This window comes from Salmo salar, chromosome ssa14 (genome assembly GCF_905237065.1).
Source record: "Salmo salar chromosome ssa14, Ssal_v3.1, whole genome shotgun sequence".
Taxonomy (NCBI): Eukaryota; Metazoa; Chordata; class Actinopteri; order Salmoniformes; family Salmonidae; genus Salmo; species Salmo salar.
The window spans coordinates 66302884-66319675 of NC_059455.1; positions in this window are offsets into that span (position 1 = coordinate 66302884).

Sequence of the window (16792 nt, forward strand, 5' to 3'; positions counted from 1 at the left end):
CTTTCCGGTGCGGTAAGAGTATCCAGCAGTTTAGTCAGGACCGAAAGCGCCCTTTATGCACAATGAATGTGTAAACGGGGATGGATTTCAGGTTCAAAGTTAGTTTGTGGTGTCCTATGATGAGCGTGTTTTTGGTTTTCAAGTTTATTCAAGTTCAACCTTTTATAAGCACACTATGTAGGACAGGACACAGACCATGCCTATGTCCTTTCCTAATTTGAACGATAACGATTAAAACCCTACAATTCAATTCAGAGTTTAGAGGCGAATATTGTTGTATATATGCAGAGTATTTAAGTAGTAAGGTTTTGCTGAAGAGAATATCTAAAATGGTGGCAGTGTTGTCTAATCATGAAAGTGAGGCCACGCGACAGATATATAGTGTTTGCCGGAGCTCTTTGATTGACAAGTCCACTTTGCCCCCTCCCACCCATATCACCACAACCTGCCTTCTGTTCTACCAATCCAGCGGTTCCCATGGAAACCAGACCCAAAATAGGACCTAGTGGTAACACCGTCTCCCACTTGCAACCTCTACTATTTATCAGGCATACGGACCGGGGAAGGGAGAAAAGAAAAGACCATGACCAAAAAATAGGATGAGAGTAAATTCATGGGAAAACTGTTAGCATACCTGTAAACATATTTACGTTAGCTGGTTTTCTCCATTTCAGATATGTTGATTTTTTTGTTTGCTCAGAATAATTTTCCAGTAGCAAGTAGGGCAACCTGGGGTAACTATCACCTCTAAGAACAGTGTCCAATTGCGGACACAAAAAAACATTGCTCCATTGTAAGGGAGGGGGGCAGTTGCCCCCAACACACTCACCTTAACTTTTACTGCTTTATTAAAAACGGATCACAATTTTTATCTCTAAACAAGTGAATTATTTGTCTTTAGGCTCCCCTAATGGTATATATTCACTACCGGTTGAAAGTTTTAGAACACCTACTCATTCAAGGGTTTTTCTTTATTTTTACTATTTTCTACATTGTAGAATAATAATGAAGACATCAAAACTATAAAATAACACATATGGAATCATGTAGTAAGCAAAAAAAGTGTTAAACAAATCAAAATAACCACCCTTTGCCTTGATGACGGCTTTGCACACTCTTGGCATTCTCTCAACCAGCTTCATGAGGTAGTCACCTGGAATGCATTTCAATTAACAGGTGTGCCTTCTTAAAAGGTCATTTGTGGAATTTCTTTCCTTATTAATGCGTTTGAGCCAATCAGTTGTGTTGTGACAAGGTAGGGGTGGTATACAGATGACAGCTCTATTTGGTAAAAGACCAAGTCCATATTATGGCAAGAACAGCTCAAATAAGCAAAGAGAAACGACAGTCCATCGTTACTTTAAGACATGAAGGTCAGTCAAAACGGAACATTTCAAGAACTTGAAGAAGTTTCTTCAAGTGCAGTCGCAAAAACCAACAAGCGCTATGATGAAACTGGCTCTCAGGAGGACCGCCACAGGAATGGAAGACCCAGAGTTACCTCTGCTGCAGAGGATAAGTTCATTAGAGTGACCAGCCTCTGAAATTGCAGCCCAAATAAATGCTTCACAGAGTTCAAGTAACAGACACATCTCAACATCAACTGTTCAGAGGAGACCGTGTGAATCAGGACTTCATGGTCAAATTGCTGCAAATACACCACTGCTAAAGGACACCAATAGAAGAAGAGACTTGCTTGGGCCAAGAAACACGAGCAATGAGCATTAGACCGGTGGAAATGTGTCCTTTGGAGTCCAAATTGGAGATTTTATGTTCCAACCACCATGTCTTTGTGAGACGCGGTGTGGGTGAACGGATGATCTCCACATGTGTTGTTCCCACCGTAGGAGGAGGTGTGATAGTGTGGGGGTGCTTTGCTGGTGACACTGTCTGTGATTTATTTAGAATTCAAGGCACACTTAACCAGCATGGCTACCATAGCATTCTGCAGCGATACGCCATCCCATCTGGTTTGGGCTTAGTAGGACTATCATTTATTTTCCAACAGGACAATTACCCAACACACCTCCAGGCTGTGTAAGGGCTATATGACCAAGAAGGAGAGTGATGGAGTGCTGCATCAGATGACCTGGCCTCCACAAACCCCCAACCACAACCTAATTGAGATGGTTTGGGATGAGTCAGACCGCAGAGTGAAGGAAAAGCAGCCAACAAGTGCTCAGCATATGTGGGAACTCCTTCAAGACTGTTGGAAAAGCATTCCAGGTGAAGCTGGTTGAGAGAATGCCAAGAGTAAAATATATTTTGATTTGTTTAACACTTTTTTGGAATAAAAGTAAGGTTGTTGGTGGGTTGTGGGCATATAATGCAAATGTCTGGCAACCCAAAGGTGAAGAGTTCAAATTTCATCATGGACATCTTTAGCATTTTAGCCAATGTGCAACTTTTCAACTATTTACTACTTTTTAGCTACTTTGCAACTACTTAGCATGTTAGCTAACCCTTCCCCTAACCCTAACCTTAACCCTTTAACCTAACTCCTGAACTTAACCCCTAGCCTAGCTAACATTAGCCACCTAGCCACCTAGCTAGAATTAAGCAATAAGGCACCTCGGGGGTGTGGTATATGGCCAACATACCACGGCTATGGGCTGTTCTTATGCACGACGCAACGCGGAGTATACAGCCCTTAGCCGTGGTATATTGGCTATATACCACAAACCCCCGAGGTGCCTTATTGCTATTATAAACTGGTTACCAACGTAATTAGAGCAGTAAAAATACATGTTTTGTCATACCCGTGATATACTACGGCTTTCAGCCAATCAGCATTCAGGGCTCGAACCACCCATTTTATCATTCGTAACATAGAAAATAAAATGTTTGATAGAAATCCACAAATTAATACATACCATACAATTGGTCGGTTGTTCCACTAAGCAATCTGATCTATAGCCATCATACATACATCAACATCACAGAAATGACAGGGACCGAGGTGTCCAGCCTTCATAATTTTCTCCTTAAACCATCCCATTTCATTTTATAATGCATTGCTGGAAAACTGCTACACACCCACCCCTGGTAAAGAAAAAGGTTCATTCTATTTTTCAATAGCAGAAATGTAACAACTTTCACCTACTTTGTATTCTCATTTTCTTCTACTTAAGAAACTCAAGATTTCCCTTGGTGAGTTTTGCTCTTGACCTTCTTGGAGTTGGATTCATATGAGAATGGGTCCTTATCGGACCGCAGTTCCTGTCTCGACTGTCCTGGCATTTCAGGTCTCCAGGGACACACCCAGGGCTAATTACTTTGTTCCCATCGCCAAAAAACACTACCCTGATGGATCAATGAACTGCTCAACGTATTGCAAGACAATGCATGCAGTAAGAATTATTTAAAGGAAAACTCCACCCAAAACTATATTTTGGTATTTGTTTCATTAGTCCATTGTTGATTTCGTCCCAAAAGGTTTTCTATGTCAGCAATCAAGTTTTCAAGATATGTAATTTTCAAAATACAGAAATCTGGCCCATGTGATGCATTTTGCATCATATGATGCAAAACACAGCATCACGTGATGCAAAGATTTGGGGGTGTAGTTTTCCTTTAAGGGAGATTTGTAAAAAAAGATAGAAAAAAGAAGTTTGGACACACCTATTCATTATATACTTTTTCTTTATATTTTCTACATTGTCGAATAATAGTGAAGACATCAAAACTATGAAATAACACGTACGGAGTCATGTAGTGACCAAAAAAGTGTTAAACAAATCCAAATATATTTTATATTTGAGATTCTTCGAAGTAGCCACCCTTTGCTCGATGACAGCTTCACACACTCTTGGCATTCTCTCAACCAGCTTCACCTGGAATGCTTTTCCAACAGTCTTGAAGGAGCTCCCACATATGCTGAGCACTTGTTGGCTGCTTTTCCTTCACTCTGCGGTCCAACTCATCCCAAACCATCTCAATTGGGTTGAGGTCGGGTGATTGTGGAGGCCAGGTCATCTGATGCAGCACTCCATCACTCTCTTTCTTGGTCAAATAGCACTTACACAGCATGGAGGTGTGTTGGGTAATTGTCCTGATGAAAAACAAATGATAGTCCCACTAAGCACAAACCAGATGGGATGGCGTATCACTGCAGAATGCTGTGGTATCCATGCTGGTTAAGTGTTCCTTGAATTCTAAATAAATCACAGACAGTGTCACCAACAAAGCACCCCCACACCATCACACCTCCTCCTCCATGCTTCACGGTGGGAACCACACATGCAGGGATCATCCGTAACTCTAATGAACTCTAATGAACTTATCCTCTGCAGCTGAGGTAACTCCGGGTCTTCTTTTCCTTTGGTGGTCCTCATGAGAGCCAGTTTCATCATAGCGCTTGATGGTTTTTGCGACTGCACTTGAAGAAACGTTCAAAGTTCGTGAAATTGTCCAGATTGACTGACCTTCATGTCTTAAATTAATGATGGACTGTCGTTTCTCTTTGCTTATTTGAGCTGTTCTTGCCATAATATGGATTTGGTCTTTTACCAAATAGGGCTATCTTCTGTATACCACCCCTACCTTGTCGCAACACAACTGATTGGCTCAAACGCATTAAGAAGGAAAGAAATTCCACAAATTAACTTTTAAGAAGGCACATCTGTTAATTGATATCCATTCCAGGTGACTACCTCATGAAGCTGGTTGAGAGAATGCCAAGAGTGTGCAAACTATCATCAAGGCTAAAGGGTGGCTACTTTGAAGAATCTCAAATATGAAATATATATTTGTTTAACACTGTTTTGGTTACTACATGATTCCATATGTGTTATTTCAAAGTTTTGATGTCTTCACTATTATTCTACAATGTAGAAAATAGTAAAAATAAAGAAAAACCCTGGAATTTGTGTCCAAACCTTTGACTGGTACTGTATATTTATATTTAGTATATTTCTGTTCTTATTTCTATTCAGATTGTCTTCTGCTGCTTATTCTAGTCTATAATCATTATTGCCAATTGTTAGAAAGGAGGATACCAGTGATTAGGGCCGGGATGATACCAGTATCACTATACTTGTTAGTATCATGGCAAGGAATCAAAACACGAAGCGGATTTAAATTCTATAGGAAAACAGCCCTAATGCTGGAAACAAGCATCATTATGTTGTCATCCAGAGTCACATGTATTTATTTTCCAAGCTTAGCACACAGTATTTTACATACAGAAGGTTTTTAAAGGGCCAAAGTGTTTGGTCTGCTTCCTGTTTTCATTTTTGCCATGAAAAAGATATTGCGATATTGGTAACGTCATGGCCCTACCAGTAATACAGAAATGCCAACTGTGTCATGTTTAGTCACAGATAAAAAAAACAAAAAACTTTAAGATCTAGTAGCCAAGTCATTGGAGGGAGAGTCCAGAGAGGAGTTCATAAGATGGGTTGAGGGGTTGAAGGTGGCATGGATGAAATCTAAGAATGCTGCTCATCTGTCTTCATCACCTGCTGTCACCGTGGGGCCGAGAAATGCTCTCTCACTCCTTACAGTCTGGCTGACAGTTCGATTTGGTCCCTCTCTCTCCCAATGCCACAAACCATTGAGGAGCTTGCCTCAAGGTGCTCTCGGCTCAAGAGGCCCCAGACTGGATCAATAACCGTCATCACTTTACTGAGGCAGGGGACTGAAAAGAGGAACCAAGGGGAAGATGACTCCTGATCACATTACTAACCCCCCCCCCTCCTCCCCTGAGAGGGTAAGGTATTGTTACTGTGGTTGAGTGTCAGCAAAAATACTGATTTCGCCTCCGACTCTACTATCCAACTCCTCAGGGGAATAAATGGTGTGAAAGCATTCATGACAGTTGAACAAAAGGGCAGCATTTATCCTGTAAAGGCTGGGAAGAGATGGAGAAAAACAAATCTACTCCCACTATCTTGGATAGGCTATATTGTTGGATTAGAGCATATTACAGAGGTGCTCACGTGTTACCGACTGATGCTAAGCACCATTCTCTTTCTTGGTCTTAGCCTTGTAGCCAACATACAGAATAAATGATATACTGTATGTATGAGGGTTGGGGTCAATTCCATTTCAATTCAGTCATAGGGCTCTATTTCCGTCTGGTGCTAACATGCTGACCACACCGGTCGCGTCACGTGAGCGTTGCAAAATAAATGTACACATACATTTTATTAAATCATTGCACTGATACTGCTCGCGGCGCCAACGAGCGTCTGTGTTGCCAAGCGCTAAAATAGAAGTCAGTTCTATTATAGAATCAGATACCCACGTGCCATCTCCTCATTGTTTAAACCCACGTGGTTGATTGAAAGATGAACTGAGGTAGGAAGGGTCTGTCTTGGTAATACTATGAACGTTAGATGCCAATCACCATATAAAGTCCAAAGAAGAAAACGCCTGGAAGAAGGAGAGATGACTAGAAACGATTCGGTTGTCCGTTTTATGTGTGGATTAATTGTCGGAGTAGAGGACCTTGTCCATTTCAGGTAAAATAACTCAACATTTATATCCCAGGACAAATTAGCTAGCAGCAGCAAGTTGCTAAATAGGACAAATTAGCTAGCAACTGCAAGCTAGTTAGCTAAATTGCCATAAATCTTTAATGCTTTTCAACCTGTCCCCAAATTAATGTAATTGGTTCAGAGTTTGTTTTGATATTTCAACCTGCTATGTCCTGATCACATTTGGTGTGGGGGGACAAAATCAATTTGCGCACAATGGCGCGCGTCCGGTCTGGGCATGGTGTAAGGCGCTGCTCTTGTCAAACTACGCAGCCTATCCATCAGTGATGCACAGCGCCAATTTGTGCCAATGAACCTCGTGTTTAGAAACATTTTTTTAAAAATCATGTTTTTTTCCCATTTCTTTTAATTTGATTAAAAACCATGCATAGCTTCATCTCCCCAACCTCTTCAGCGTCTCATCCCGTCACCGGGATCAAAATCCAGCGAAAAATCATATCGCCAATTAGCATAAAAAAAAAAAAACATAATTAAAATTAAAAAAAAATAATATATATATATTTTTTTTTATAGATACACCTCTCCTGAATCGACCCACGTCGTCCGATTTCAAAAAGGTTTTACAGGAAAAGCAAATCATTAGATTATGTTAGATGAGTCCATCGTAAAAAGCAGCTTCATAGCCATTTTCCGACCAACCACTTGCATCACATATAATCAAAAAACAGCTAAATGCAGCACTAACCTTTTACAAACTTCATCAGATGGCACCCCTAGGACATCATATTATACAATGCATGCATTCTTTTGTTCAATAAAGGTCATATTTATATATAAAAACAGCATTTTACATCTCTGTCTGAGGTTGACTAAATAATTTCCCCTCAAAAGCGTCCCGGTAAACAATGCTACATTTCCCTAAATTACTATCCTATAACGATTTTTTAAATTTATATTGTCAATCTAACATTTATAGATGAATATCTCTTGAGAACACCTGTCATACCAGATTTTAAATTAACTTTACTGGGTAATCACACTTTGCGATAAAAGGAGATGCGATACTCAGAAAATGAGCTAATATACAGAGCTCGGCGCCATCTTGGAAACAATCGCATGTCACATCTCATCTTGTATAATATTGTCAATAATCGCCTACCTTTAGTTGTCTTCATCAGAAAGCATCCCAGGTCCACAACAGATGTATTTTCGGTCAAAAAGTCCATAATTCACGTTCCATTAGCCTGATGTTGGTAGCGCGTCCTATGGCTCTCTCCAAGCGCAGGGCTGAAGTTCCGGATAAACTGCGATTCTCCCGCATGTAGGTTCGTTCAAACATGTCAAACGTTGTAAAACATTAATCTTCAGGGCCTGTAACACCAAGAGAGCCAATAAGATTCGAGGGGGATGATGTCATGGCCTTTAAAACCGTTTCCAAAGGTGGGGGCAGACATGGCCGCCGGCGTCATAATGGTGATGGCCCATCCCCTGTGACCAATTTCCAACTCGTCTCATTCACTGAGTTTTGACTCTATAAGGCTCAAACCACTGTGAAAAGACTGGCGACATCTAGTGGAAGCAATAGGAAGTGCTCACTGAACCATGGTTAACGGTGTTATTTATAGGGAAAGATGAGAAGTCGAGTCCACAATTCAGAATTCCACTTCCTGTTTCAATCGGTCTCGGGGTTTTGACTGCCATTTGAGTTCTGTTATACTCACAGACACCATTCAAACAGTTTTAGAAACTTTAGAGTGTTTTCTATCCATATATAATAAGTATATGCATGCCCTAGCTTCTGAGTTTGATTAGTAGGCCGTTGAAAATGGGAACGATTTTTTTTCAAAATGCGCTGTGGCGCCCCCTATCCTACGGTATCCTCAAGACCCCTTAAGGAAGGCTCTTTTTTTATCCTTCCCAAAGCATTTGCCAAACAGCCAAGTCGATCAATAAAGGGTTTTGCTCGTGAGACTGCCTTGGAATAGGTCTAAATATTCATCACCAAAACTTTTAATAAAGGTCACGTTTAGACATTCTTTTAGCCAGCTCCTGTTATTGTTTTTGGATGTGCGTAAAGCCCCCATCCATGCACGTGACCATTATGCTCATGGAACGAGTGATGCGATGATGTTGGTGACCCAGTGGCAATTGCTTGTTTTCTGTTTAATTTGATAAAAAACCAAGCCCTCCGTAGCCTACAATAACGAAGGCTGGTTCAACAGCAATGAGTCGGTGTGTCTTTTTTTATTTATTAGCCATTAGCTAAGTCAATAAAGGGTTTTTCAACGATCTACTCGTAAGAGTGCCTTATATATTTTGGAGGTTTTTGCCCGCATTATTCAAATGAATCACAATTCCCATACCTGCATAGGCTCCTTCATTTTGCATGTTCAAGTATTCATCCCAATTTCCAAAGAGCACCTCTCGTCCGATTAGCCAAAGACGCGCTCCTCCAAACGTATTTAAATTATTCAGTCCTATCATGCCACATCAATGGTAGATTTATATTTCTTATTGAAAACGTGCCTCGCACTTACAATGAGCCTGAGTTATTTGTATTTCTGGAGAAGTGTAAATGTTGGCTATGTGATGAGTAAAGACATTAGGCCTAGGCTACATAGCCAGTTAGAACAACGTGAACTGGAAACATGCCAAACATACTGAATTTAGCAAAACTGGATGTATTTTGCTGTTACTATTATTTGATGCAGTATGCTATTTAAACATCATCAATAGACAATGGTCTAGCACAATAATATTTAATGCCCTCCAGCCGAATTGGAGTTGATGACAATGCAAAGACTCAACAGCATACATAATTTGAGACAACCGCATGCTGTATATACTATGACAGTGATGCGTCATTTTCCAGGAAGTAGCCTAGTCATTTTTTTTATTTTGTCGGCTTTTTGAATGGTCTTCAATGGGAAAAAACATAACACAATGGTCTTCAGCGCAAAAACTTAAAAGGCATCTGGCAGAAGAAAAGTAATCTACAAACACAAAGGATGTATGGGAAGTTGGGAATCTTGCACAAATGTTAGAGGGATGCCACAGACTAATCTAGTCAAAGCTTCTTCACTGCTGTTCACTGGTTCCACTTCCACAGACATAAAGGGCTGAACTATGTAAAATACCGTTCCCTGTGTGATCAGCATACTTTGCTCTACAGTCCTCTTAGTTCCTACCGGTCATAAACCAGGATTACAAAATGAAACAGAAAAATCTAATTTCCACTATGGTTCAGGATATAAATGCAGCGAAGGCAGTCCACATGTTGTGACGGAAGGAGTGACAGTCCTGGCTACTCTGCAAAATATACAACATACAGTGGCAAGACAAAGTATGTGAACCCTTTGGAAATACCTGGATTTCTGCATAAATTGGTCATAAAATCTAATCTGATCTTCATCTAGGTCACAACAATAGACAAAAACAGTCTGCTTAAACTAATAACACACAAACAATTATACGTTTGGATGTGAACATTCACAGTGCAGGGTGGGAAAAGGATGTGAACCCTTGGATTTAATAAATGGTTGACCCTCCTTTGCCAGCAATAACCTCAACCAAATGTTTTCTATAGTTGGGATCAGACCTGCACAACGGTCAGGAGGAATTTTGGACCATTCCTCTTTACAAAACTGTTTCAGTTGAACAATGTACTTGGGATGTCTGGTGTGAACTGCTCTCTCTCGAGGTCATGCCACAGCATCTCAATCAGGTTGAGAGGACTCTGACTGGGCCACTCCAGAAGGTGTATTTTCTTCTGTTGAAGCCATTCTGTTGATTTACTTCTGTGTTCCGGTTCATTGTCCTGTTGCATCACCCAACTTCTGTTGAGCTTCAATTAGCGGACAGATAGCCTAACATTCTCCTGCAAAATCTCTTGATAAACTTGAGAAAACATTTTTCCGTCGATGATAGCAAGCTGCCCAGACCCTGAGGCAGCAAAGCAGCCACAATCTAAGATGCTCCCTCCACCATACTTTACAGTTGGGATGAGGTTTTGATGTTGGTGTGCTGTGTCTTTTTGTCTCCACACATAGTGTTGTGTGTTCCTTCCAAACAACTCAACTGTAGTTTCATCTGTCCACAGAATATTTTGCCAGTAGCGCTGTGGAACATCCAGGTGCACTTTTGCAAACTTCAGACGTGCAGCAATGTTTTTTTTTTGGACAGCAGTGGCTTCTTCCGTGGTGTCCTCCCATGAACACCATTGTTGTTTAGTGTTTTACGTATCGAAGACTTGTCGACAGAGATGTGAGCATGTTCCAGAGATTTCTGTAAGCCTGTATGCCTCAGCTCACATCTCGCTGTAAGTGTCACATACTGTCATTGCTGATGATTTTAATTGAGCATGTTGTAATTAATTACCTCATAAGCAATAATTTTAAGGATTCTTCTTAACCTCATTGAGCATTCTGTGCTGTGCTCTTGCAGTCATCTTTGCAGGGCGGCCACTCCTAGGGAGAGTCGCAAGAGTGCTGAACTTTCTCCATTTATGGACAATTTGTCTTTCTGTGGACTGATGCACATCAAGGCTTTTAGAGATACTTTTGTAACCCTTTCCAGCTTTATGCAACTCAACAACTCTTAATCTTAGGTCTACTGAGATCTCTTTTGTTCAAGGCATGGTTCACATCAGGCAATGCTTCTTGTGAACAGCAAAGTCAAATTTTGTGAGTGGTTTTTATAAGGCAAGGCAACTCTAAACAACATCTCCAATCTCGTCTCATTGAGTGGACTCCAGGTTAGCTGACGCCTGACTCCAATTAGCTTTTGGAGAAGTCATTAGCCTTGGGGTTCACATACTTTTTCCAACATACACTGTGAATGATTAAATTATGTATTCAATATAGACAAGAAAATACAATAATTTGAGTGTTAGTTTAAGCACACTATGTCTGTCTATTATTGTGACTTAGATGAAGATCAGATAAAATTTGATGACCAATTTATGCATAAAGCCAGGTAATTCCAAGGGTTCACATACTTTTTCTTGCCACTGTATATGTAATTGTAATTATTATCAGAAGCTGTCTTTTTTAAAGGAGTTTTGCATAGTATACAGTATCAGTCAAAAGTTTGGACACACCTACTTATTCCAGGGTTTTTCTTTATTTTTACTATTTCCTACATTGTAGAATAATAGTGAAGACATCAAAACTATGAAATAACACATATGGAATCATGTAGTAACCAAAAAAGTGTTAAACAAATCAAAATATATTTGAGATTTGAGATTCTTCAAAGTAGCCACCCTTTGCCTTGATGACAGCTTTGTACACTTGGCATTCTCTCAACCAGCTTCAACCAGGTCATCTGATGCAGCACTCCATCACACTTAATCAGCATGGCTACCACAGCATTCTGCAGCGATACACCATCCCATCTGGTTTGCGCTTAGCGGGACTATCATTTGTTTTTGACCCAACACACCTCCAGGCTGTGTAAGGGCTATTTAACCAAGAAGGAGAGTGATGGAGTGCTGCATCAGATGACCTGGCCTCCACAATCACCCGACCTCAACCCAATTGAGATGGTTTGGGATGAGTTGGACCACAGATTGAGCAGCCAACAAGTGCTCGGCATATGTGGGAACTCCTTCAAGACTGTTGGAAAAGCATCCCAGGTGAAGCTGGTTGAGAGAATGCCAAGTGTACAAAGCTGTCATCAAGGCAAAGGGTGGATACTTTGAAGAATCTCAAATCTATTTTGATTTGTTTAACACTTTTTTGGTTACTACATGATTCCATATGTGTTATTTCATAGTTTTGATGTCTTCACTATTATTCTACAATGTAGAAAATAGTAAAAATAAAGAAAAACCTTTGAATGAGTAGGTGTGTCCAAACTTTTGACTGGTACTGTATGTGTGCAAAGCAGATATGTTTACCTTGTAAGGCTAAAGACTCAACAGTTAAGTTTAGGCATTCATTCTGACTGGATAGGGTTAAAACAGTAAAAACTCTACGGTTACATTTAGGCATTAATTACAACTGGTTAAGGTAAGGGTTAAAGTTGTAGATAATATTAAAACGATACAAATTAAAACGAGTGCCTAACACTGGGATTGAACCTGTGATCCTCGGAGCCATAGTGAGCCTACTAGATGTTAAAATGCGCTCACGTTGCCCTTAGTGAACTGTATTGAAGGCATCTGCTGTCATCCTGGGGACTTGGACAAACATCTAATACTGCAGTGAATCTGGTGTGAGCTGGCTGGAACAGCATACTGACAGAGGGTGTACCTGTATCAGTTGTAACTACTGATCATTCGCTATCAATTAGAAAAACAATGTGAGAAGAGTAACCTACTGTCCAGCATGAGCTGGATTGCTTCAAAGGGTAAGTTTGTAACTATTCCACTAAGGGTAGAGTTGTCGTTCACTGTCATATGTTTTTTTATGTTTAGGTACAATTTGGACAGTTCCTTGACAAATACTATTCTGGCACAGTAAAAGAAGGGCAAAAAAATGCAGACTGTGGATGAGAAGTGTTAGTATTCACCTTAGGCACTCCCGTGGTACATGTGGGAGAGACATACAGTAGGGGAGGCTACTGAGGGGAGGACAGCTCATAATAATGGCTGGAACAGAGCAAATGGAATGGCAACAAACACATGTTAAGCATGTGTTAGATTTATTTGATACCATTACACCACTCCAGCCATTACCACCATCCGTCCTCCCAATTAAGGTGCAACCAACCTCCTGTGACATACAGGTACTGTCATAATTGTTGAAGCCGTGTTGAATGGACCAAACTGCAGGCGGAATGTGGATACTCACCTTTTAATGTAAAGAATAACAAATTAAAGCAAAGTATACACAGGAAAACAATAAACACGAACCTCACGACATGCTACATACAAACAAAAGACTAGCAGTGTTAGCACAACCACCCACAAACCCAAGTGACAAACATACTCCTAAATATATGACTCCCAATCAGGAACAACGATCCCCAGCTGTTCCTGATCAGGAGTCACAAGACTAACACAGAAACAGACATACTAGACAACACATACAGACTTCTTCTGCCACGTCCTGACCAAAATACTACACCACTACTCCCTCTGCTGGTCAGGACGTGACAGGTACATGGACTTTGACCCCCCCTCCCCCTTTTGCCCTCAGAACAGCCTCAATTCATTGTGGCATGGACTCCACAAGGTGTCGAAAGCGTTCCACAGGAATGCTGGTCCATGTTGACTCCAATGCTTCCCACAGTTGGCTGGACGTCCTTTGGGTGGTGGACTATTCTTGATACACACAGGAAATTGTTGAGTGTGAAAAACCCAGCACCGTTGCAGTTCTTGACACACTTCTTGCCACCTACTACTATACCCCATTAAATCTTTTGTCTTGCCCATTCACCCTCTGAATGGCACACATACACATTCCATGTCTCAGGGCTTAAAAATCATTCTTTAACCTGTCTCCTCCCCTTTATCTACAATGATTGAAGTGGATATATCAAGTTACATGAATAAGGGATCATAGCTTTCTGCTGGATTCACCTGGTCAGTAGCTGAGAGTAGGTGTTCTTAATGTTTTGTATAATCAGTATATATGAGATATAGAACGTACTACTATTACTGTCATGCTGTTAAATTTAAAGTAGTATGTTTGTGTCTTGAAAAGTGGTTTGAAGTTTACACAACTGTCCTAACCTGGTGAGAGGTTAGCATGTTTTGGGGGCATGATCTTTGTGCATCTTTAACTTTCTCACCAATCATGATTCACGATAAATTCATGATTATTCCTAATCATGGTAGCATCCACATGAATGTAGAAGTGTTCAGAGACATTCTATTCTTAATTACAATAAAAGTTACTCCAAAATGACACAATACATTATTTACCATACATTGTTATTGAGCACAACACAATCCAAAACACACCCAAAGCAAACTGCAATGGCACCCAACAAATTAGTAGTCACAAGCTTGATGTAGTCATTGCATGCTAGGAATATCAGACCAAACACTAAACTTTTTATTCAATTTAATACACTATAAGTAAATTTGTCCAAGTACTTATGACACCTTCAAATGGGGGGACTAGATACAGTATATAAAGTGCATTCATTTCTAAATGGATATGTATGAAAATACCCTCAAATAAAAGGTGACATTCACCTCATTTAAAAGTCACCTCAGATTTGATCTCAAATTCAAAATACTGGCGTATAGAGCCAAAGTAAAAGTTTTAGCTTCACTGTCCAAATAAATATGTATTCATGGACATTTGTGTAGGGGTTGATACATTTTTTTGATGGGGCAAATCAAGTCTTACATTTTAAAGTGGAAACTTTAGAAGCCTTTTTAAACCTTGAATACACTACAAGTTTGCATTTCCTGTAGTGCAGGAAAATTCTCTGTGACATCAGAGTGATCAAATTAAGATAGCACAGTGATGGCCGATGTGCTTGTGCCAATAGCTTAATAGCCTATCTCAAGATAAGATAGCCTACTTTGACAGTGCTGTTCGCTTACAATTTGGAGTTGTTGAGAAAACATGTGGTAGCTACTACAGACAGATTAGCCTAGTATTCTCTTTTCAGCAATAGGCCCTTGCTTTCCAAAATGTACGTTTTTACCGCAATTGCATTTTCAACCATAGAAATAGAATCCATAGATCATCCGTGCCAATTCAAGTCAGGAGTTGCAGCCATGTTGAGTGTACCATACGTTTACCAGTCAAATTGCCAGTGTTATAGGTTCCAACACCCTTCTATTTCTATGGCCGCAACGCATAATACTGCCAAAATCGCGTCTTTCTCGACTATGCAAGACAGGAGTAATTATATAATTTTGTCAAATGTATTTACATTTATCAGAGGGTGCTGCAGCACCTTCAGCACCCCAACCTCATGCGAATATGGTTGTACCTCTGCATAACACCATTCACTGTTTTCACTGTAAATATAGAAAACACAGAACAAAACAACATTTTAGTGTGTACTTTTGCATTTGATAAGGGGAAAACAACTTTATTTTACTGTAGGATGGGATCAATTGTTAGGTAGTACAATTGGGTAGTTTGTATAAACAATTTTTAAACAAAACATATAACTTACTTCTTCTCCGCTCACCCTCAGAGCTGTGTCTTTTTCTTCTCCTTTGATGGATTTTCCTCCTCAGAGACAGAGGAAGATAATGAGGACGAGTCCCTGCTGCAGTCCCCTGGTTGATTCCCCTCGCTGCTGGAGTCTTGAGCATGTAGCCTACTGCTGGTCGGACCTTACACACAGAGTAACTATTTAAAGCAGCAAATGAAATAAGTAATGTAGCGTTTGAAATCATGATACTCATAACAATACAGTCCACCTTTTAAATCTTAGGACAGACTAATTCTCAACCGTAATTTAAATGTAAAAGTTAATTAAAAGATGATGTACCTCTTGGGGAAGCCAGCTGGCTTTGGAGGAAGACCTTGTCTTCCTTCAAGCTGGTTATGGTGTACAGCAGCACTTTGTTCTTGTCTTTTTCTCCCTGTAGTTCAGCTCTGGATCAGCTGTGATACACATACACATTTTAAGTCAGGACTCCCGCCCACCAGACTGCTTCTCTCTCAAATCAAATGGAAGTGAGGCTATTATAGGCTCCCCATGCATTGCATAACTACAACTTGCCCGCTGGGATATTTTAATGACCATCCCCCACTTAAAAGGGGTTTGAATGAAAACGGCAAAATCCCAGTTATTTTTCATGTTTTGCCTACATTTTGACACACTAGCATCAATATAAACAGATCTATTTGTAAAATGTGCAATCAAAATAGTAAAAAAAAAAAATAAGATCCTTTCAAATGATGCTCTTGTTTTAATAGCTCACTGCCGACAGACAACTTCTTCCAGGTCGGATCACAACTTCCAAGTCATTTCCCTCCATCATATTGACCATGCTGAATACAGCAGTAACTATAAAGTACCAAAGTGCCATTGGCTAATAGGCAATGTAATTACTAATATTCTTTATATTCACTGCAGTAACTCACAAAAAAAAGAACATTCAATGAGACATCATACTCTTGTTAAAACTTTTTTGTCACCTAGCTAAATTCTCCGGCCATCATAGTATCATCTTAAAATCATTAATGAAATTAGTTCCCATCAGAGCAATCATTTATTGATAGAGTTGGGACATGTGGCTTCTGCATTATGACACATTTACATGACGCCACAACATTCTATTGCAGCCTAAATATATGGCTCTGGTTCTCATTATCTGGCTTACCCCCTTCTATTACTCATTAAACTGAAAATAAAGTTATTTGATTTTGAACATACAGTGGGGGAAAAAAGTATTTGATCCCCTGCTGATTTTGCACGTTTGGCCACTT